This window comes from Enhydra lutris, unplaced genomic scaffold, assembly GCF_002288905.1.
Source record: "Enhydra lutris kenyoni isolate GAN:26980312 unplaced genomic scaffold, ASM228890v2 scaffoldscaffold40, whole genome shotgun sequence".
NCBI classification, from domain to species: domain Eukaryota; kingdom Metazoa; phylum Chordata; class Mammalia; order Carnivora; family Mustelidae; genus Enhydra; species Enhydra lutris.
Window position 1 is genome coordinate 12,533,093 of NW_019154124.1, and position 22,729 is coordinate 12,555,821.

A 22,729-nucleotide genomic window follows, 5' to 3' on the forward strand; every position below is an offset into this window, starting at 1 on the left:
CACCTTTACGATAAACAGTGGCTGAGGAATTTAAGCTTGCACAGATAAATAAAACCCTGGCTGTGGTCTATGAATTGATTCCATGCTCTATTAAACAGCCACAATTCACATTTGTAAACCAACTGATCTAGAACTGGAGTCAGAGAACTGCCGCCCAGGGGCCAAGTGAAGTCCGCCACCTGTTTTGTAAATAAAGGTGTCCTGGCACCTAACCACATCACGTTTTAATGTATGATCTCTGGCTGCTTTCCTGCCTCAGTTAGTAGTTTGTGACAGAGATTATATGGCTCACAAAGTCTAACCGATTTCTTTCCTGACCTTACAGACAGTTGGCCTCCCCTCCTGGTTAAAATAAGTATTTTTGCCTTAGGAAGGGTGGAATTAGGGTAAAAAGCGAAGAGGTTAGAAAAGGAATCGGAATCCAGATTTTGAATAGTCTTGGATTTCAAGCTAAGTACTGGATTTTCTTGCAGGAGCAATGAGAAACCATTCCCGAGTAGGAGTAAGACTCCTTTCTGATTAACAGTCTCCAGCTAGGTTCTGAAACCCTGAAAATACAGCACATGAGGCAGGGATGAAATTATATCTTGATTCTAGTGCACTTCTAATCTCCAATAGATCATGTTCCTTGTGAATCCACTAGCTAGGAGCTATGTGCCCTGCTTTGTCAAACTCTTGAATTTATATTTATTTATTTATTTATTTTATTTATTTATTTGACAGAGAGAGAACACAAGCAGGCAGAGAGGCAGGCAGAGAGAGAGGAATGGAAGCAGGCTCCCCGCCAAGCAGAGAGCCTGACGCGGGGCTCGATCCCAGGACCCCGGGATCATGACCTGAGCCGAAGGCAGAGGCTTAACCCACTGAGCCACCCAGGTGCCCCAAACTCTTGAATTTATAACCCTCCTATTTTTAGGTAAAGATTCCTGCCTGAGTGTCATAACGGAGTTTCATACCTCCAATCTATATTCAGTGAGCATTAAAGGCAGAGTTCCCTTGTTCTCTAAGGAGCAGCGGTGTTGGCGGTCAACTATGTTTCCTGCCTAAAGCTATTGTGGTTTTGACAGTACATAAGATAAGCAGCAAGCCCATTAAAGGTGGTCAAGAGACCAGTAAAAGAAGGTTAATTAATCCATTAAGCTGACATGGTAAACATTTACACTATTCATCTGTCTATTAAATATACTTGGCTTTCAGTTATCACAGTAGCCATTGAATTCTTAAAAGCAACTTTGATTCTGTTCACACTTGCTTCAAAGACAGCATTAAAGACCTGTCATTGACCTTGAGAATGACTACTAAGGGCCATGCTGTTCTGATGTTAAAATCTAAAGCTGCACTGATGTAACTTTTCATATCCTAAAAGGTATGGTAGGACATATATGCTTGAAGCAAAAGGTCTCAATTAATTATTTTAATGTTTCGTTTTCTTTGCCAGGTGGGTTTTATTAACAGAGGTTAGAAAAACACCTTCATAACATGCAGTAGAGGAGATAAATATAATTAGCTTACAAATAAAGGTCCTATAAATGGTTTATGAGAAAATTTCTAGAAGGAAACAAATTCTAAACCTAAATTATAATCAAATTTGCATTATACATAAAAAAATGAAGGTGGTTTCAAAGAGAATGGTTATGTGTCAAAAGAGAGAGGTGAGGAATGCAGAAAGATTAATAAAACCAAGCAGGATCTCATTAATCAAACAACTCCAAGTGGAACGAATGATTTGATTTGAATTTGCCTCTATATACACCAATGATGGAATCTGCTTTTTTTTGTGAAAGAGCCAAAATGTCAGCTTGATAAATGGGGTAATTTTTTCAAAAGCACCTACGCTGTAGTTTTTTACTATGTTGATGAGTGTGATAGTAAAACTAAGATTAATTATTTGTTTATAAATCTAAATAAAGCTTTGATCACTTTGACTAAGAAGATTTGATTTTTTTTAATGAACTGACCAAATAAAAACTTTAAACTGAATGAGTGTTTAAAGGATCGCGCATACAGGGAAATAACCACAACATCAAATGATTGAAGTCAGCCAGGAGAACATCTTAGACCAACTAAGACAAATGTATGTCACTAATACCATATTTAGGATTTTGAATAACTGATAACTTATAAAAATAGAGTAACTGTCTATATATTTCTGGTGTGATACAAACATGCTTGAGGAATGTTTGTTTCTTTTTTCATGAATCACATGAACAATATGATAAAAATGGATGCCCAAGCCTACCTAAAACAAAAGAAGCAAAAAAAAAAAAAAAAAAAATCTTGCCTGGAGTGCCTGCGTGGCTCAGTCAGTTAAGCATTTGACTTTGGCTTGGTCATGATCTCAGGGTTCTGAGATCAAGCCATGTGTCAGGGTCCCCACTGAGTCTGCTTGTCCCTCTCCCTCTGCTGTTAATCCCATTCATTCTCTCTCTCTCTCTCTCAAATAAATAGGTAAATAAATAAAATCTTTAAAAATTGTTTAATATGTAAAAAATCTTGCCTATAGAACAGCTCACTATAAAACAGCTCACTTTTTAAATAACCAGATACACTGAGATAGTGTTTAAAACCACTGCAAATTTACAATAACAATTTGAGATTATTGCCAAATGAATATAACTATCCAAAACAAAACAACAACAGAAACAAGAAAACAACAACAAAATAGCATTCCTAGTAACTGTTAATAACACCCCCAGTAGGGTACCTTGGTGGCTCAGCTGGTTTAGGGGCTGCCTTCAGCTTAGGTCATGATCCCAGGGTCCTGGGATCAAGCCCTGCATGGAGCCCTGCATGGAGCCCCACATTGGGCTTCCTGTTCTCTCTCCCTCTGTGCCCCCCATGTGAGCTCTCTCTCTCTCTCTCTCAAATAAATACATAAAATCTTTAAAAAAGTAAAAGAAAACAAACAAACAAACATCCTCAGCAACAGAAATCTCACTGGCAATCTAGTAAAGGAATAATTTTTGTTGCTGATTTTATTATAGGTTTCCTGTGAAAATATCCAGTATTTAGTTTCTACTTTATTCAAATTTATACATTGTTACAGACTCAATTTTCTCCCCTCAAAACTCATACATGGAAGCCCTAACCTCTTAATGTGTATTTGGAGATAAGGCTTTTGGGAGGTAATTAAGATTAAATGAACTCATAAGGGTGGGACTTAATCCAATTGGACTGGTGGGCTTTTAAGAGGAAGAGAGCAAGATTTCCCTCCCCACCTCTTCACCATGTGAGGACAAAGCAAGAGAGCAGCCAACTAAACACAAGGAAAAGGATGCTTACCAGAAAGTAAATCTTGATCTTGGACTGCCCAGCCTCCAGAATTGTGAGAAATAAATATATTCCTGTTCCTTAATCTATCCTGCCTATGGTATTTTGTTATAGCAGCCCAAGCTAAAACATACATGTTCACACTTTAGTCAAATAATTCTGCAATATTTGTTATAAAAAACAGCCATGCCTCCACATTGCAGCTCTCCCCACCCTCCAACTCCCCATCTGAGCAGTGGGTCTTAAGGAGGGAAACCTCAGATACTTGGTGAATCTCAGGACTATCTGCTTATATATGAGACTGGGGCACAGGAAAGTTGGTAAGAAGTGCCAACTGGGTAAGTGGGGCTCTTCAACTACAAGCCTACAGGTTGGTTTTGTTTGTCAACTTTCTAAGAAAGTATAGGATATTACTTTTGGACTAGTGTCATTCATCACAAAACTTCTACACTTTTTGTTAAGGATAGCCTACTGCCAGCCTCTGAGAGCCCAGAAGGGAGGTGAGCTGGAAGTTCCACATGCTAGTAAAATTTCTCTTCATCACCAGATTTTTAGAAGAGTTATCCTCCCTCTTAACTATGCCTGGATTCCCCCACTCAAATCCTTTGCTTAGAAGGAAAGGGGGGTCTAATGTTCTAAATACTTTTTTTTTCTAAAGATTTTATTTATTATTTGAGAGAGACAGCACACAAGCCAGGGGAGAGGCTGAGGGACAGGGAGGAACACTCCCCACTGAGCAGGGAGCTCCTTGTGGTACTGATCCCAGGACCTTGGGCACGACCTGAGCTGAAGGCAGATGCTTAACCGACTGACACACACAGGGACCCATGTTCTAACTACCTGTTACACAGACTTCCAACCGTTCTTCCTATGTAACCCCACCTTATCTGAATTTCAGATAAACTGGTATTGCCAATTCCTTAACTTTCGGGGTATTCTCTGGCAGACTGCATTTACTCTTTCTTCTTCATTCCAGTTTAGGATTCAGCTTTCTTGGTTTGCTAAATCGGTTACCACTTACCTCTTGGGTTTTCAGCCTTCCAAATGTTAATGCTGCTAATTCCTCTCTGATTCTTTTTCCATTATTACTGCCATGTTCCCCACCCTTTTCTCCTTTCCTAATGCCATTCCTACCAAATTTTCCATTGGCATTAACAACATCTAAACTCTGGAGAAAACATGAAGGCTAATGTTCATGTTCAGTCTATCATGTTTAACAAAAAAGTCTCATTTCTATTTTTTAAAGTTAATTTTAATCTCAAAAGATGTTGGAGAACAAATTCAATTAGTTATTCTATGAACATTTTTTTTTTGCATAAAAGGATATGGGTATCATTTTAGATATAAAATTGTCCATAATTTTTATCTAATGTTAATCTAGTAAACCATATCAATTTGGGACATTCCAGTATCAGTGGGATGTCAAATAGTCCTGCTAGTCTTTGAACTGTGAATAATCCAATATATTTTATGAATATACTTTTCTAAGAACATATATGGTCAAAATATATTTAATAATACTTTGTCCTTAGAGTGTGCCTCACTCTATGTCTCTAAAATGCATATATGCATTCTAATATATATCACTCTAAAAACATAATACTTTAATAAATACTGTAAATATTAATGTCCTATCAGAAAGGATAACTTAAAATAGCATGTAATAATGCACCCAAAAAGCAGAGAGAAGATAGAAGATTTTTGTTCCTATCAAATTATACCTATAACTTTTCATTATGGTTATTTGACTTTATAATCAACTTAAATTTTCTGTCTCTCTCACTAGACTGTAAATTCCTAATAAGCAAAGGTTAGGTGGTAATCTATCTGTTTTTGTATGTATTTCTACCTCCAAGCCACTATAAGTAGTATACAGTAGATGCTCAAAAACTTTTTACTGAGTTACCAAATTATATATTCATATTATAACCAAATATAGAGTGGAGAAGTTTGAAACTTTTTGTGGCTTTTACATCCAAAAAAGATACTTTATATGTATATATACATACAATAAAGAAGTTAACCAGTCTTGAGACTTTAGAAGGTTACTTCCCATGTTAATATGGGCCTCAGTTTTTCCCAGTTGTACCTACTTGTACATCTGATGTAAGAGACAATGTATAAATTCCTTTATGCATAGTCTGTGCTCAGAAAGTGGGAGTTATTATTATTGATAGTTTTGTACTAATAAAACACATGGATGGAATGACTCTGGATTTGGGGAAACTGAGACAAATAGATGTAAAGTAGTTTGGATAAGTCAACCAAAAAGAAAAAAAACAGATCTGTCTTAGATATGGTAGTTAATATTCATGGATCCTCTGAAATACTGAACTTGTTATTCCAAAAGCAATGATAAGAGAAAACTAAATAGATTTCTCTTTGTTTCTTAGACAAGATAAAAAGCCAAATCCATTAAGGGTTACAAGTATTTAAAATACCTTGTCTGTGATTCCAAGGAGACTGCGTATGTGTCTGGACTAATGCAAACTTGAGTTTGTATTTTTGATTACTCAATATGGTAAAGTTCCAACTCCGATCATTCTCTTAACAAGCTCCTTTGTAATGGGATGTTTGTGGTCTACTGGCTCCAAAAATTTAAGGTGATATATATGTAAAAGTGCTTGTGGGGAATCAACAAGCTAAGACAGTTCAACTGCAACTTAAGAGTAAACTGAATTCCTCCTGGCAGAAGATGACATAAATGGAAAGAAATGGGGGAAATTGGTTAAATAAGGCTCTCTTTTCTGAAGCACATGAATAACTTATTTCCCTGGACTTGTCCTGCATGCCTATGAAATGATGCAGTACACAATGCTGACTTCAGAGTTGCGAATAATACTCCCATTTTTGCTGGGTTATAGTAGGAAAAAAAAACAAAACAAAACACAAGCTGAAACCTCAATATCGGGGTGATGTTTATACCACTCTAGTTTCAAACTGATCAGTTTAAACTTTAATTAGGTCAATAATTCTTTAGTCATTATATTTTCCATTTGGCTTTCTTTCTTAAAAATCTTTAAATTGTTGCTTTCTCTTTCCTCTTTCATTGAGTATGATCCTTTTAGAATAAAGACATTAACAAAAAAATTCTATAAAGTACCAATTAAATTATTTCCTAAGACTTCACAAGACATTTTGGAAATAGGCACTTGCATAATTGGCTTGTGGATGATACGAACATTTTAAGGGTCTTTAATGTAGCTGGTTAAAATATATTTAAGTGGACTCTACAAATTCTTTATATTGTTTCCTTCCTTACCTCACCATTTACTTAAAACCCTAATTACAGATAATTGAGAACTATAGTGCTTACACAAATCCAGTGTGTGTCCTGTCAAATAATATTCTTCAGAAATGGTGTTACTTCTTCATTTGAGCAGTTACATATATAAATAGTAAACATTTCTAAAAATCAAGGTGATGACTGTTCACTGGTTTGATTTCTAGGAGACTACAGGGCTGCATTGGGGGAGGCATGAAAGGTTCATTGGTGAGAGAAAGATTTCTGAATCGCTGTGTTCAAAATTCACTTGTAATTGCCAGATACTAAGTTCCCACCTGTGTACTTTGTCCTAAGTACTTTACATGCATTACCTTATTTACTCATCACAACTCAGGATGGTAGATACATGATTTTTTCACTTCATTCATGGGAAAACTTAGACTTAATTTCTTACTGTCTATACACAGGTAGAGCTGATATTCTAAGACAAGTGCCTCTGATCTGAGCCTTGAAGGTGAGTTTCTGAACCTAAGGCAGCAGGGTCTCCTGCTGTGGATTCGTACATTTATATACCATCTCTGTGGGACTCTTCATCTCACTCCTTTTTTTTTTTTTTTTAAGATTTTATTTATTTATTGGGAAACAGCAAGAGAGAGGGAGAAAGAGCAGAAGAGGCAAAGGGAGAAGAAGAGGGAGAGAATCCCAAGCAGACCCTGCTCCTCCACTGAGGAGCCTAATGTGGGGCTCAACCTTACAACCCGTGAGATTAGGACCTGAGCCAAAATCAGGAGTTGGAAGCTTAACCAACCGGACCACCCAGGCACCTCCATCTCACTCCTTTGTAGCTGCCTGGAGAAGTTATGTGTTTTTAAAACCATGATTCAATAGTTCCCTTGACTTGGACAAAAGATGTTCATTTATCAGATTAGAAGTTTTACTTTTTTTCTAATTCCTGGGGAAACATCAGGGTATTAGATAAAATCATCTTCAAATTTAAATTGGTACTAGCTAATAATCTTACCAGTTGAAAAAATTAATGAGCAAGTATCAAAAATACACTAATGGAAAATCAGGATCCACTGACCATGCTAAATCCAACAACTATATTATGACTCACTATAACCGAAATGAATATTTGAAGATATGCTTTTACTGTACATCATCTACCCCATTTAGTGTTAGGCATGTTTGGAAGTGGGAGCCATAACTGAGAAAACTCTGCAGGACACATCGTGCATTTAGAACTATGTTAATTTGCTAAAATGGCAAATGTTCTTTTTTTAAAAACCTTTGGCATCAAGATAAACCTCTGGGCCATGGCCTCACCCAGTTTCCAGTCTTACCCATTTTGTGTCTGTCCTTCTAGGCTGCAGAGATGTTTATGGGGCCCTCCATAATGACAAATGTCTCTTTCCAATCTCCAAATGCCTATCGATTTTTCTTGGAAGCTTTTCAAGCCTCTATTAAGCCTGTAGTTTTATATCTAGTATGATACTTTTCCTAGGCAAAAATTTTTGTTCACCCTCTTGGGTCAAAACAATTTAAAAAAAAATGGAAACAAAAAGTGGTAGAAAGAGAGATCATAGTGGAGAAAATAATCACATGGGCCAGCAAGAGTCAAACTAGGAAAGTACAGCATAGTGCCAAATTCTAGTGATTAAGGACCCATGACTGGGCTCCCTTCCCTTTAGTGCAGATAGTCTAGGAGAAAATGTATGTCAAAACCATTCTGTAGTAGTGTAACAGATATATTCATATAAACATTTCTAAGATAACTAGTGTTATAATGTATCAATTTTGGATATTGGATGAGGTAGAACTTACATGCTTATATTTTATGTTTTATTTTTTCATTTTAGAAAAAAGTTCTACATTCAGCCAATGGAATTAACTGTATTAGTATTTTGTAAGATAGTTCCACAAAAGGACCAATATTTATAGGTATCTGTAACCTGAACAATTACAGGTTTACTGGGTGATTTGATAACTTAGGTAGATGAATACCAGGTATTTGATGCACTGTTATAGGTACATTATTGTATGTGTGTGTTGGGAGCACAGAAGGAAAGACAATGCAGTGAGTACAGGATGAGGGTAGGGTCAATGGCAGGGATAGGGGTGGGAAAGAGCGAGGGAGGGTATCTTCAAAGGTACAGGTGCCAGTATTAGCAAAAGAGAAGTGAGAACTGGCAAGGACAGAGACCAAGCAAAAAAAGGCCAACATTTCCTGTTACAGTTTTACTCCCAAGTCTTATATGTTTTCTCTGGTAGCTCATTTAAATTTCACTTTTGCATCAAGATTAGATTTTTATCAGGGCACCTGGGTGGTTCAGTTGGCCTGCCTTCAGCTCAGGTCATGATCCCAGGGTCCTAGGATAAAGCTCCAAGCCCTGTGTTGGGCTTCCTGTTTGGCGGGGAGCCTGCTTCTGCCCTCCCCGCCTGGCTCGTGCTCTCACTCTCTCAAATTAATAAATACAATCTTTAAAAAAATTAGATTTGTATCAATATCAAATACAAATTAGATTTGTATTCAATACTTTGAAATCACTCTTTATCAGCGTCTCTCAAACTTCTCAATGCTGTTCTCTGAAACCAGGAAAAGATCTCATTATCCTACCAAGTCTCACAGTCCAATGAAGAATAAACCAGTGATTAAATTTAGACAGTGCACATTCAAGTTATATTTGTATATATCTCCTTAGCAATAAAGATATGGCAAGTATGAGTTCAAAACACCAAACACATTAGTTAAATTGTTACTAAATCCTAGGTCAAAATTCTATTGATGGAGATATTTATCTTACTCAAAGTTATTTAAACAAAGTGCGTGACAAAATAAATTGAAAATGAAATTAAGCAAGCATCCTGTCTGATGATGAAACAAGAATGGCAGAAATTGAAAACTATAAGCAACCCAAATGAAGCTGTAAGTTGTCCTAACTAAAATTTCAACCACCTGCCCATGTGAGTATGCCCTGAGTTTGTAAAGAATTAATAAATGTTAACAGGAGCCAAATTTTCTTCTTAGAATACTGAATTAGAGTCCTAATTATATTCCAATCAACATTATAATTTTATTTATGAATAATGTATAATAATATAGCTTTTTATGGATAGATTCATAATATTTATGAGCTTTATTATTTTATGTATGAATAATTTATAAAGTTTACTTTTTTGCAAGCTTCAACAAGCCTTACTTTAGGCTATTTTTTTTTTTAAAGAATTTATTTATTTTTTTTGACAGAAATCACAAGTAGGCAGAGAGGCAAGCAGAGAGAGAGAGAGGAGGAAGCAGGCTCCCTGCAGAGCAGAGAGCCCGACGCGGGGCTCGATCCCAGGACCCTGAGAGCATGACATGAGCTGAAGGCAGAGGCTTAACCCACTGAGCCACCCAGGTGCCCCCTTTAGGCTATTTTTAATTAAGATTTAAGCAGAGTAAAAAAATCACAGTATATGGAACTGTGTTTTATTTACCCATAGGTAACACATAAAGTTTGAGATTCCAAGACCCGTTCATCAAGATGCCACCTGCAGAACCATTGGTCTGTAACCTTCCCTTGTTTATCTCGTTTGCAAAATTGTTGCTAAAATTCTAGCAGAAAGCCTAGACTTCACACAAAAAATACCATCAACTCCAATTTTGGTATGAGTGTACTTTCTCTTCACAACAGAACCACCCGTCCTGTCACTTTCACAGCCTAACTAAGGTAAGTCACGGCAGTTTTGTCAGACACCCTTTGCTATAAACACCCCCCAAATGAAGAATGCATGGCATTATTTTATTCTTATCAACTTAGGTTTCAAGATTTATGTTTAACCTTAGAAAACTGGCTACTTGCCAAAATCTCTTGGTTGTTGCTCGAGATGGTGGTTATTAGGTCTGTCTAAAACAAACACAGGCCAAGGCAAATGTTCTTCCACCCACAGACTTACAGAGGGGTGTATCCTGCCTTCTAGCTGCCAGGTGAGGCAAACTGCCAGACTCCAGTAGGCTTACTAAGGCAGACACGCAAAGAAATTCGCCCACTCTGATGCTAGAGTAATCACCAATCTTTCAACAGAAAATAAAATACGTAAGAATGAGGAATTGGTAGCATTTCCCAGTCTGGATGAGGCTGCCAAAGCCAGACGGGTGAACTTTCCTACCCGCAGTGGAATATCTTCTTCCATATCTGGCTCCAGTGAGTCCAAGATGGGCTCACAAACCAGAGCTTCAGTTTCCTTTACTTCCTGCCTTTGTTCCAGAATTAATCTTTCTCTACTCCTTTAACACACGATGTCTATCCCCAGGCCTCTCCTTTCCCCATGTTCATACACGTTTAAGAGCTTTTGGAAAAAAGGAGAACTGAGACGAACTTGTTCACGTTACACACAGAGACACACACGCACTGATTTGTAATTCTGTAGGGAATTAAAAATATTTAATTAAGTCTGCTTCACCTTAGAGCCCTACAGTAGGTTTTCATTGCTTGCTAGAAACAAGTCTATGCATAAAGGTCTGTGATTTGCTCCTTTCCCATTCCCAGAATTTTTTTTTTCAAGAAATTACGAGTATTATAGTACCTAGTTAGATACAAAAATGACTCATTTTTGTACCTAACTAAAATTATATATGACTCTGATTCCACTAAAAAGGAAGGAGCAGTTTCAATTAAATATACTATTGAGACTCCTTCCCTCTCTATAGAGTGTTGAGAAGATTCTCAAGGTCTTTCATATCCGGACAGAGTATCTGGTAGGCATATTCTCTGGTCTTGGATCCACACTTACCACCTCTGAAAGGTTTGTGGTTCCAGGGTGCACAGTCCCTTCATAGGGTGTCTAGCTCTCTGGTGTTTCCAAAACTTGGGTATCAAGATTCTTCCTGAGGCAGAGAATCCTAGTGCCTCGAGCACTAAGCACACTCTCCGAAGTATACCACACAGCCTTCTCTCTGATCCCCGGAGAGAGACAAATGAGGGAAGTAGGAGTCTCCATTAGAGACAAATAAGGAAAGCAGGATGCCCCAACTCCCTGGACTTTCTGAGCTAAGGATTCTTCTCATTCACAAATTCAACTCCTACCTCTCCCAGTCTAAGCATAAACCCTCAATATTTCATGTTTTGTAAAACAAAAGCCAGGAAGAGGGCTTACCTTTGTCTGGTAACTTCTTTCATTACTACATATGCCCCCAAGACAAAGGAATATAACAGCATGATTCCTTCTGGGAATTTAGAAATATAAAAATAGAACAAAACAGAAACCATATCTTATTTTAAGCTATCATTTTTTTCTCACCAAATAAAATAAATTTTCAATAGTGAAATTTATATTCTACCACATAACAGAAGTAATTTTCCAATCATATGGAAATATTTTTAACAATAACCACACCCCTACCAACTTGTCTTTGTAAATCTCTTTCATTTCTGATGTATTTTATCATGCTATCTCATTTAGTCACTCAATGAACCAATACTAACCTCATTATCTCTAAATATTCAAGTACTGTCATCACATACTCTAAAGGATTCAGCTAAACATAAAGCTACCAGATGGACCTGAGTTAGAATCCTAACTCCACTACTTAGTCTGATAATCAAATCCAATTATTCTTTTCCTGCTTTAGATGTTCGTCACTATTTATTTTCCTTGATACACACCCTAACACAAATTCTTTAATGATGTCTTGTTACATTTTTATGTTTGATTTTTATCCTATCTCATTATTAAAAATTAATAGAAGTCCTGCTTTTACTATTTCATCAATTCCCACTGAATCATAACTTCCCTGTATGTATATCTAATGTCTAACTCCTCTTTCTTTAGCTCTATATCCATAGGACATTTCCATCAGTATCACCACTAAAACAGTATCTTAAAGTAAGTTATCCTCTTTTTCCATCTTCTGCTAGACCCCAGACAAATGCCTTCTAAGTTCTAAATGTTAGCAAAGTGAATGTTTTCTCACGTTCCTAGAATATAATCTTTGTGAGGTCAAAGTCAATTCTCTTCCCCTGTTTTGTTCTCTGCATTTCTTGCCTTACCAATTTCACCTTAGCAATGAATGGTCAATAATCCCATTTAGGACTTTTCATATTCAAAATCAGTCAGTCTTTTTTAGTTTAATCCAAACAAACTCCATCATCCACACTATTAACATTGGCATGTTTGAATACCCTTTCCCTATTCTGCAGAGATTTATTCTAGTCCATTATTTTTGCAAAGTGAAGACCACAGTTTTATTCACACTGCTTGAGGTTACACAAGTCAATCCACAGAAAATATGTTAAAGAAATATCCAGAGCCAAGGAAATCAACTGTCTTCATTTGTCTAAATCCCCCTTCAATATTAAACACATATGGTCTTGAATATGAAGGTCACCTATCACTTGGAGAAGGGGCAACACCCACATTCACAATTGTGTAAGACAGATGATGCTTTGTGTTAATCTGAAATTACTGCTTTGAAAGACTGATCATATTGTTAGTATCTTAAAATGGTTATTCTATTCGATTCCCACAGGCTAACTTCTGAATTCCTATGCATACGTTTTATATATACATATACATGTGTGTGTGTGTGTACATACATATATACATACATACATATATGTAATATATACATTATATATATAATATATACATATTTATAAGCAGGCAATACCTCAATTCAGCATTTTATATTTCTCCTTTCCAAACAGGGGGAAATAGAGTTATTGTTCTTTGTTCCTCCCCTTTTGTTGATTCTTTATAAGTTGTGATATACCTTTGTCAGTAGGTAAACACAATAATACATTCTAAGTGTAAACAAGAAGTTACTATTTAACATTCTATTCATTTATTTGGGAAACATGATCTTTTTTAAAATTATTTTTAAAAGATTTTTTATTTATTTCCTTGACAGAGAGAGATCACGTGTAGGAAGAGAGGCAGGAAGAGAGAGAGAGGGAAGCAGGCTCCCTGCTGAGCAGGGAGCCCAATGTGGGGCTCGAACCCAGGACCCTGAGATCATAACATGAGCCGAAGGCAGAGGCTTCAACCCACTGAGCCATCCAGGTGCCCTGAAACATGATCTTTTCAGGATTTTTTTTTTCATGTTTATAGACTAGCCACCAGTTTCCATATCTCACTGTTACTAAGTTGTGAGTGATTCTAAAAAGCAAATAAATAGTTAAGAGGGCAAAAATAAAATACTTCAAAATGTAAATTCCTTTTCCTTTTTTTTTTTTTAAAGATTTTATTTATTTATTTATTTGATAGAGAGAGAGATCACAAGTAGGCATTGAGCCCGGCAGAGAGAGAAGGGGAGGCAGGCTCTCCGCTGAGCAGAGAGCCCATTGCAGGGCTCGATCCTAGGACCTTGAGATCATGACCTGAGCCGAAGGCAGAGGCTTAACCCACTGAGCCACCCAGGAGCCCCTGCAAATTCCTTTTCTTAACATTCTTTCATCATGTATCCATCAGAAGAGTCATGTTTTAATCAAGTAGTTCTGATAAGCTGATTAGGAGAAACTCCAACAATTTCTTAGGATCAATAATTCTTGACATTCCATAAGAGGACTGGAAAATACATCCAAAGACTCACAAATCAACAGCAGAAAAAAATGGATACATCCTAACAGAAAAACAGCATAAAATATGTTTGGACTTTCATAAAAGAGGAAATATAAATGTCAATATGCATATGAAAAATTTTCAATCTTCTTAGTGATAATCACAGAATTAAGAGTTTAGTGAGATCTCATATTAGACTCATCAGATGGAACCAAAATAAATAAGATAATACTAAGAGTTGATAAAAATGGGAATCAAAAAGAACACTCATACACCCATGGCGGTAGGACTATAAATTGGTATAAACGATATAGCATTATCTAAATGTTTGTTCACATACTCTGAGATCTAGCAATTCCACTTCTAAGTATAAATCCTAAAAAACTGTTGTATAGATCCATTAGGAGGCATATGACAACATTTTAAAAATCATTTTAAAGCACCAAAAAATAAAAAAATAGTCCAAATGTCTGTCAAAAATGATGGCTGTATAAATTATATAAGGTATATGCAGCAGCAAAAGTGAAAGAATGGCTTTCTCAAAAATGTTAGATTCCTGGGCGCCTGGGTGGCTCAGTGGGTTAAGCCTCTGCCTTCAGCTTAGGTCATGGTTTCAGGGTCCTGGGATCAAGGCCTGCATCAGGCCCTCTGCTCAGCAGGGAGGCTGCTTCCCCCCTCTCTCTGCCTGCCTCTCTACCTACTTGTGATCTCTCTCTCTCTGTCAAATAGATAAATAAAATCTTTAAAAAAAAAAAAAAGGAAGGGCACCTGGGTGGCTCAGTGGGTTAAAGCCTCTGCCTTCAGCTCAGGTCATGATCTCAGGCTCCTGAGATCGAGCCCCGCATCGGGCTCTCTGCTCAGCAGGGGGCCTGCTTCCTCCTCTCTCTCTGTCTGCCTCTCTGACTACTTGTGATCTCTCTGTCTCAGTCAAATAAATAAATAAAATCTTAAAAAAAAAAAAGGAAAAAAGTTAGATTCCTTATCACATAATATTGAGTAAAACAAAAATACATAACAGAAGAACACATAGACGATGATACTGCTTTTATAAAGTGCAAAACCAAGCAAAATTAAACAATTTAAGGATAATTATTTTTTTTAAGATTTTATTTATTTATTTGACAGAGAGAAATCACAAGCAGGCAGAGAGGCAGGCAGAGAGAGAGGAGGAAGCAGGCTCCCTGCTGAGCAGAAAGCCCGATGTGGGGCTTGAACCCAGGACCTGGGATCATGACCTAAGCCGAAGGCAGCGGCTTAACCCACTGAGCCACCCAGGCGCCCCAAGGATAATTATTTTTAAAGGGTAAGAATAAAACATAAAATTCAGGATAATAACCACCTCTCAGAATAAATTATGAAGACGAGCTGGGGAAAGAGTACACAGGTAGATGACATAAAACGGAGAGGGTTTACATCTTAAGTGGGTAACAGGTTCACAGTATACATATTTTATAATTTGTAACACAATTTACTCATACTAAAACGTTTATGTATATCATTAAATATGGAGAACTCAGAGGTTTGTTTTTTGTGTGCTTTTCGTAAAATATGGCCAACAGTAATCTCAGAGAAGGGTTTCTTATGTTCGGCACTATTGTCATTTGGGCCAGCTAATTTTTCTGTGCTATGAGCTGTTTGCATTCTAGAATGTTTAGCAGCCTCCCTGGTCTCTGCCCACTAGATGCTAGTAGCAAGCTCTCAACTGTAACAACAAAAATGTCTCTTGATAGTGCCAAATATCTCTTGGCAAAATCACTGTGGGTTGAGACCTAATGTTTTATAGGGATAAACTGTGTGGAATTCACATGAAATAAAGCCAAACTCACTTGTAGCCAACTGTTGAACACTAAAAAACCCTGGTGCTACCACTATTACACACACATACATTGTGTTTTCTATTAGACACTATTTTAAATTGGTCACAGTGTCTTTTTATTATATATGAAGGGCATCTCAAAAGAATCTACAATGACTGCGCAATTGGATACGCTACCATAGTTCTGACTCTGAAAAATACATACACTCTTCCACTCATTTATAACTTGCACACGTCATTCTGTCTACCAAGAATGACTTCTGTCTCTACCAAAGTAATGGCCATCCAGACCCCAACAGTGTTCCAGTGTAGCACTCGACTACCTATCACAAGTGGGAATTTCCAGCTTCCTCTGGTGAGTTGCTTCAAAGTTGGTACCATGTCTTCTTCATCTTTATATTTCCAAAGCTTAGCTTAGTATCTGGCCTCAGTAAGTAATCAATACATGCCTGTTGAATGTATGAATGACTAAATGAATTAAGTGATCTTAGGGCTTTGCTTACTCCGAAAACAGCTGACAAAAGCCACCACAAAGAATCATCTCTGCCATTTATTCAATACTGAAAATGTAACTTAAACAGATTTTAACATTTTTTATTTAAGTATTAATTAACTTTTATTTAAATATTTCCCATGATGGTCTGTAAGTTTATAGTTATGCAAAGTTACCAACTGATGGGGTTCAGAACATGCTACCCCAAATTACGGTACCTTGGCATATTGAATATCTTAAGCCGAAGGAACTGGGGAATGGCAGGTGTTGGAAGGACTCAAGGAGGCTTCTCTCCTGAAGCAGGTTATAAGACGCTCACATGAGAGGTGCCCTTCCTACCCCAGAGGGAAGGAGCATCCAGGTCTCTGAAGATGAGGAATGCTAAGAGAATCTAAATAAGCAGGCCTTGCTAAGTATCACCCCGGTTCACTGCATTTATGCATATCCTTTTGCCCAGGACTTTCCACTTTTCATCAAACCTAGTATAAATATGCTTGGGTTTAGGGGTGCCTGGGTTGCTCAGTGGGTTAAGTCTCTGCCTTTGGCTCAGGTCATGATCCCAGGGTCCTGGGATCCAGCCCCGCATCAGGCTCTCTGCTCAGTGGGGAGCCTGCTTCCTTCTTCTCTCTCTCCACCTGCCTCACTGCCTACTTGTGATCTCTGTCAAATAAATAAATAAAAAATCTTAAAAAAAAAAAACACTCTCCATTTAACCACTTCTTTGAGTCTTAATTTCCTTATGAAGGCTCCTGTGTCACATAAAAGTGATATTAAATACATTTGTATGCTTTCCTCTTGTTAATCTGTCTTTTGTTATGGATCCACAGCTGAGAATCTAAAAGAGTGGAAGAAAAAGACTTTTTTTTCTTCATCTACAGAATCCTAATCCATAAATTAAATAGAAAATCTCTTGATGACTCATCTTCAAAAAAACCAGGTAATGTCTCTTTTAGGTCAAGACTTTTATACTGTATCATGTAAATTCTCAAACATACAAGAGCTGAGAAAAACAGTACTATGAATCCCCATGCACTTTTGATTTAAATCTAATGATTTTGCCCAAATTGCTCTTCCTATTCTTTCTGATTTTATTTTTTTTCAATTATTTCTAAAGTCCATATATCAGAAGTATTTCCCTCCTGAATGTTAAGTATACAAGTTTTTAAAGCACTTAAATATGTCAATAGTTATACTCATAATCATATAATCATTATGTTAACAGAAATTAAGAAATGAACCCAATAAACCTCTTTTATGACATGGTTTCAACCCAGAGTCATGCATTTTGTATGTATAAAGCAATTTTTTTTGCATTTTATGACAAAAATGACAATTACTATAAAAAGCATTGTGAAAATTTATAATTTATTCTCATTTTAATAGTAATCTTAAATCAACGTTGTCAAATTAACAAGAAATTAAATGATAAATTAACATAAAAAAGCTTTAACCAAATTGCTTGACATCAGGCAGCACATATGCTTCTCCAGGCCTTGAGCATAGATATGACCAACTAGTAAGTCTTCCAAAATCTATATAGAGCTCAACCAGTTTTGTGGGCAATTCCAGAAATGTAGAAACACTTGAAAAAATGGAAGAGGAAAGGCGTTGGGACTTAAAAATCCAGGTTACAATACTTAATAAGTCAATAGTTTGCTAATCCAGTAATAATAACATGCAATTATCTTGCCGCTTAAAGTAAAAGCAGTCTCTCATGCATTATGCTTAATGCATAATTTTAGAGCATTCGGTTTGTAAAAAGCATAAACATTTTCTTAAACACTTTAAAGCCCTGGATTTCTTATAGAAACAATTCCATTCAATAGAAAACATTTAAATGTAAGTGGAATAATCATTCTTTCACAGAACAGATGCAGCTTTGAATCGTCAAGCAAACATTACTCTTCCTATTGTCATTTACTGTGGACTAGAAATTCATTTCGCCAAAAAAAAATATTTTGCTCTGACACTAAGCCCAGGAGTAAATCTGTCTAATGATAGTTTGCTTTCTGCATCAAAATGTTTGTGGATGAGTGTGTTACATTTCCTCTTTTATCCCCTCCCACTTACATGTGTTTGAAAGAACAAAGCACATGGTAAAAGTCATAGCATTTTTTCCCACTAGAGACACAAACATATGTGTTTTATCAGCTAAAATTATCCATATCCCGAATTACTTCTATTACTTTTGCTATTTACCTACTCATTTCTCTCACTAGAGGCAAATATCCTTCCCATCTAAGAAACTGATGTACAGTAAGATCACGATTTGCCCATGTCTCAGTGCAAATCAATGAAAGAATCAGCTTGTACACCTTTTACTGATGGAAAGACCCCTAGAGAGACTCTGGCTTATGCGTTTTGCACATGAGGAAACTGGATCTCCTTTTTGCATCCTCACGATGCCTTCTCTCTTTTTTTTTTTCCCCTGGGTATGTTAACTTCTCCTACCATGTGTTAGCAAATCCTATTTACTCTTTATTAATAAATTTAGGTAACAGTTATATTTATAATGTTTCTTCAATTATACGCATTTAAATTAAAATAATTTTTAATTTACCTAATTTTCACTGGGCAGGTAAAAGATAAGTAATTTGTATTCATCTATAAACAGGACATAAAATCAAATAATCAATACTGCACATTTTTTCATATAAGTATTAATAGCTTATGCTGATACAGTTTAATCAATTAACAAAGTACATTATGATAGGATTTTATCATAATCAGTGTTCTTATTATGGGAAAATAAAATTAATACTCTCTCATTTACATGATAAGCATTTCAATGCCTATAATTTCCAATTTAAAAATATTAAACTGTGTTCACTAATTATCATGAATGTCAGTAATTAAGAATTCTCAGGGGATTCAAATAGTTATTTTGTAAAGTTCTCTCTCTTTTTTTTTTTTTTTAAGATCTTACTTATTTTATTTGACAGAAAGGAACACAGCAAGAGAGGAAACACAAGCAGTGGAGTGGGAGAGGGAGAAGCAGGCTTCCCGCTGAGCAGGGAGCCCAATGCAGGGCTCCATCCCAGGACCCTGGGATCATGACCTGAGCTGAATGCAGATGCTTAACAACTGAGCCACCCAAGCACTCCTCAAATAGCTATTTTAAACAAACATTAGTTAATATTTTAAAAATTATTCAAGGAAATTATTTCATGAGTTTCTATAAATTAAAATAACAAGTTATATTCCATAATTTATGTCAGTAGAGATGCTGACAGCTGGGAAGACATATATTCCAATTTCCTCCTACTCTTCTGAACAATGAAATTATTGTGGCTGCTGGCTGTATCTCTTTAGAATAAAGTTTAGCTGGTTAAGTGGACACTACTCCATTCTCCATCTTCCTCATTAAAAATTACTCTTGAAGGGAGGCGTGAAGGCAAACTCTAGTTTTATTCCAAGGAATAAAGCATTATCACTTCATTCAAAATGTATAAAATAGGATTCTAAAATAATTAGCTTTATTTGTATGTCTACATAAAGTTTTTAAACCCAGTAACATGGCTTTCCTATATCAACATCATTTAGAGGAATAAACATTTTTTCTGTGCACTGAAGTTGTAGGAGAAAATTGAGATCCTCGTCCAAATACGTCCTCCATTTAACTTGTTAACTAAAATATATTTATAATAACTTTCATAGTATTTGTAATTTAGCAACCTGGGAAAGTAGATGTAACGTATAGTAAACAACTTCAATAAATGATGAGGGAAACCCTTGGGATAAATCAAGCCATTAAAAAAGAAAAAGGCAATAATTTGAAGATATTACCAGGGATGATTAAACTTTATGTGTCATCTTGACTGGGCCACGGAATGCACAGACATTTGGTCAGACATTATTCTGCCTGTGTCTGGGAGAGTACTTTTTTGGGATGAGATCAACGAGTGAATCTAGAAGCCTGGTGAGGCAGACTGCCCTCCCTAATAAGGGTGGGTCTCAGCCAGTCCATTAAAAACTAGAACAAAGGCACTGAGGAAGAGAGACTCCACCTATTTCACTGCTTGAGCTGGGATCTGAGCTGACGGTATGTATGTTTTTTGCTTTTGAACTTAACTGAAAAATTGGTGCTTCTTGAGTCTCCAGACTGCCGATCTCCAGACTGAAACTACACCATCACTCTCCTGCTCTCCAGCTTGCCAACTGCAGATTCTGAGACTTCTCAGCCTCCACGACCACATGAGCCAATTCCTTATAATAAATTTCTCTCTCTCTCTCTCTCTCTCTCTCTCTCTCCATCCTATTGGTTCTGCTTCTCTGAAGTACCCTGACTAATATATCACCGAAGGTGCCCTATTCTACCATGAGTAATAACCCAGGTAATAAAGTTCAAAAAATACCAGCCCTGATTTTTCAAAACAACATATTTTCCATATTGTTTTAATTTATAGGGCTGGTACCAAGATTTTACTGAATAACTTTTTTGTGGTCGTCTTTGCTACTGGTATTTGGTTTCAAGAGACAAATATAGCACTGTTTAAAGAGCATTTCTTCAGCAGTTTCCCTTTAAAATATAAAATGTGGCATTTGGGGAGGGAAAGATAGCTATAAAAATATACATTTATCCACTTTTCAAAAATTGCAGTTGTCAAATTATAAAGCTGGAAAACAATAACAGAGCCACTAATATTAGCAGAGATGTTTTCCAGATGGGTTTTTAAATTATGGCTATATTTCAGAACTGAACTCAATATTTGAATATACTTTAATATAAATATGGTTGAGAATCAATGTTAGTATGACAAACCACAATAAAATGAGGTAATAATCTTCCTATTTTAGCATTCTAAAACTGGAAGATTGAATTATTAGTAATAACTAATAACATGTCATGTCACTCAAAAATCAAATTTTCAAGAAATGTATTTTCTTTCATTAAAAAAAAGAAATACAACATAAATCAAATATAATCTTCCAATTTTGGCCCTCTTTTTGGCTTTCCTTGAGTTGTTACTTGCAGTTCATCACTTAAAAGTGACGGTTAGTCTACCTTATTTGGGTTCACAGGTTTCAAATGAAGTATACATTTCACCAGCTACATGGTCAGTTGATAACTGAAGCCCATTTTGGTGTTTAATAAGCTTCACTAATTATTGCTCTTCTTTGTAACAATTTCAATGTAGCAAAAACAGTAAGAGACTTGGAACAAGAGAACAAGTCCAAATCCTCCCTGAGAGAGTTAGTTACTAGCTATGGTAGCCCGGGAAGGTCATCTTCTTGAGTCTTGGTTTCCTCTTTGTTAAAATGATACTTTCCTCTAATGGTATTTGATAGAATTAGAAGACAAACTATGTATATATTATATATATACATATATATTTATATATAAAACACATACATTTATATATAAATACACATAATATATATTTACATATACATGCGTATATACATTTTTATATATAAAAGACTAGCATTTTGCTGGGAAAAAAGTAATCATTAATGGAAATTCTGTCTTAATGGTTTAGTTATTTCATATTTGTTTTAACATTCTAACAATTATTACTTTTAGAAAAGAGTAATTTAAAGATTTTGCTTATTTATTTGACAGAGAGTGAGATCACAAGTAGGCAGAGAGGCAGGCAGAGAGAGAGGGGGAAGCAGGCTCCCTGCTGAGCAGAGATCCCAATGCAGTGTGGGGCTCGATCCCAGGACCCTGGGATCATGACGTGAGCCGAAGGCAGAGGCTTTAACCCACTGAGCTACCTAGGCACACCTAGAAAATCTCTGACTGATGGTAAGATTTAAAATCCTTTCCGTCCCACTTTAAAAGTAGGAAAAACTGTGGTGTCATGTTTAGCTCACCTAATTGCCTTTTAGGTAAAAAACTGATAATCATCAAAAGGATTCTTGTCCAAAGATGTGCAATTTCATTACATGTGTTGGTATGCAACTGATTATTCTCTTATGGATAGATGCTTTGCATCTTTTTGTAAATTCATTTCAAAGTTCCTTATTCCCTGTAACTGTATGGTTTTTAGAATTCTCTTTTCAACTAGTAAGATAACGTCTTACTACGTTTCTCTTTAATGAATTAAAATAATCTTTGATACATACTCATTTAATTTATATAAGAAAGAAGACTGTAACTTTTATAAAAAATATTCTTTAAAACTGCTCTTCATTGGGTGCCTGGGTGGCTCAGTTGGCTAAGCATTGTCTTCTGCTCAGATCATGGTCCCAGGGTTCTGGGATGGAGTGCCACATTGGGCTCCCTGCTCAGCGGAGAGCCTGCTTCTCCCTCTCCCTCTGCCTGCTGCTTTGCCTTCTTGTCCTCTCTCTCTCTGTCAAATAAATAAAATTTTAAAATAAATAAATAAATTTTAAAACCTGCTCTACATTTTAAACAAATCGCCCTATCTATATACCAATG

The 22,729-nt window shown here is 36.3% G+C and overlaps 1 protein-coding gene across 1 annotated transcript in view; it reads right to left on the reverse strand.

Annotated features, from left to right (window-relative positions):
- Nucleotides 1-22,729, reverse strand: part of LOC111155296 (semaphorin 3E) — a 249,544-nt gene that overhangs the window by 157,645 nt on the left and 69,170 nt on the right. The window lies entirely within an intron of this gene.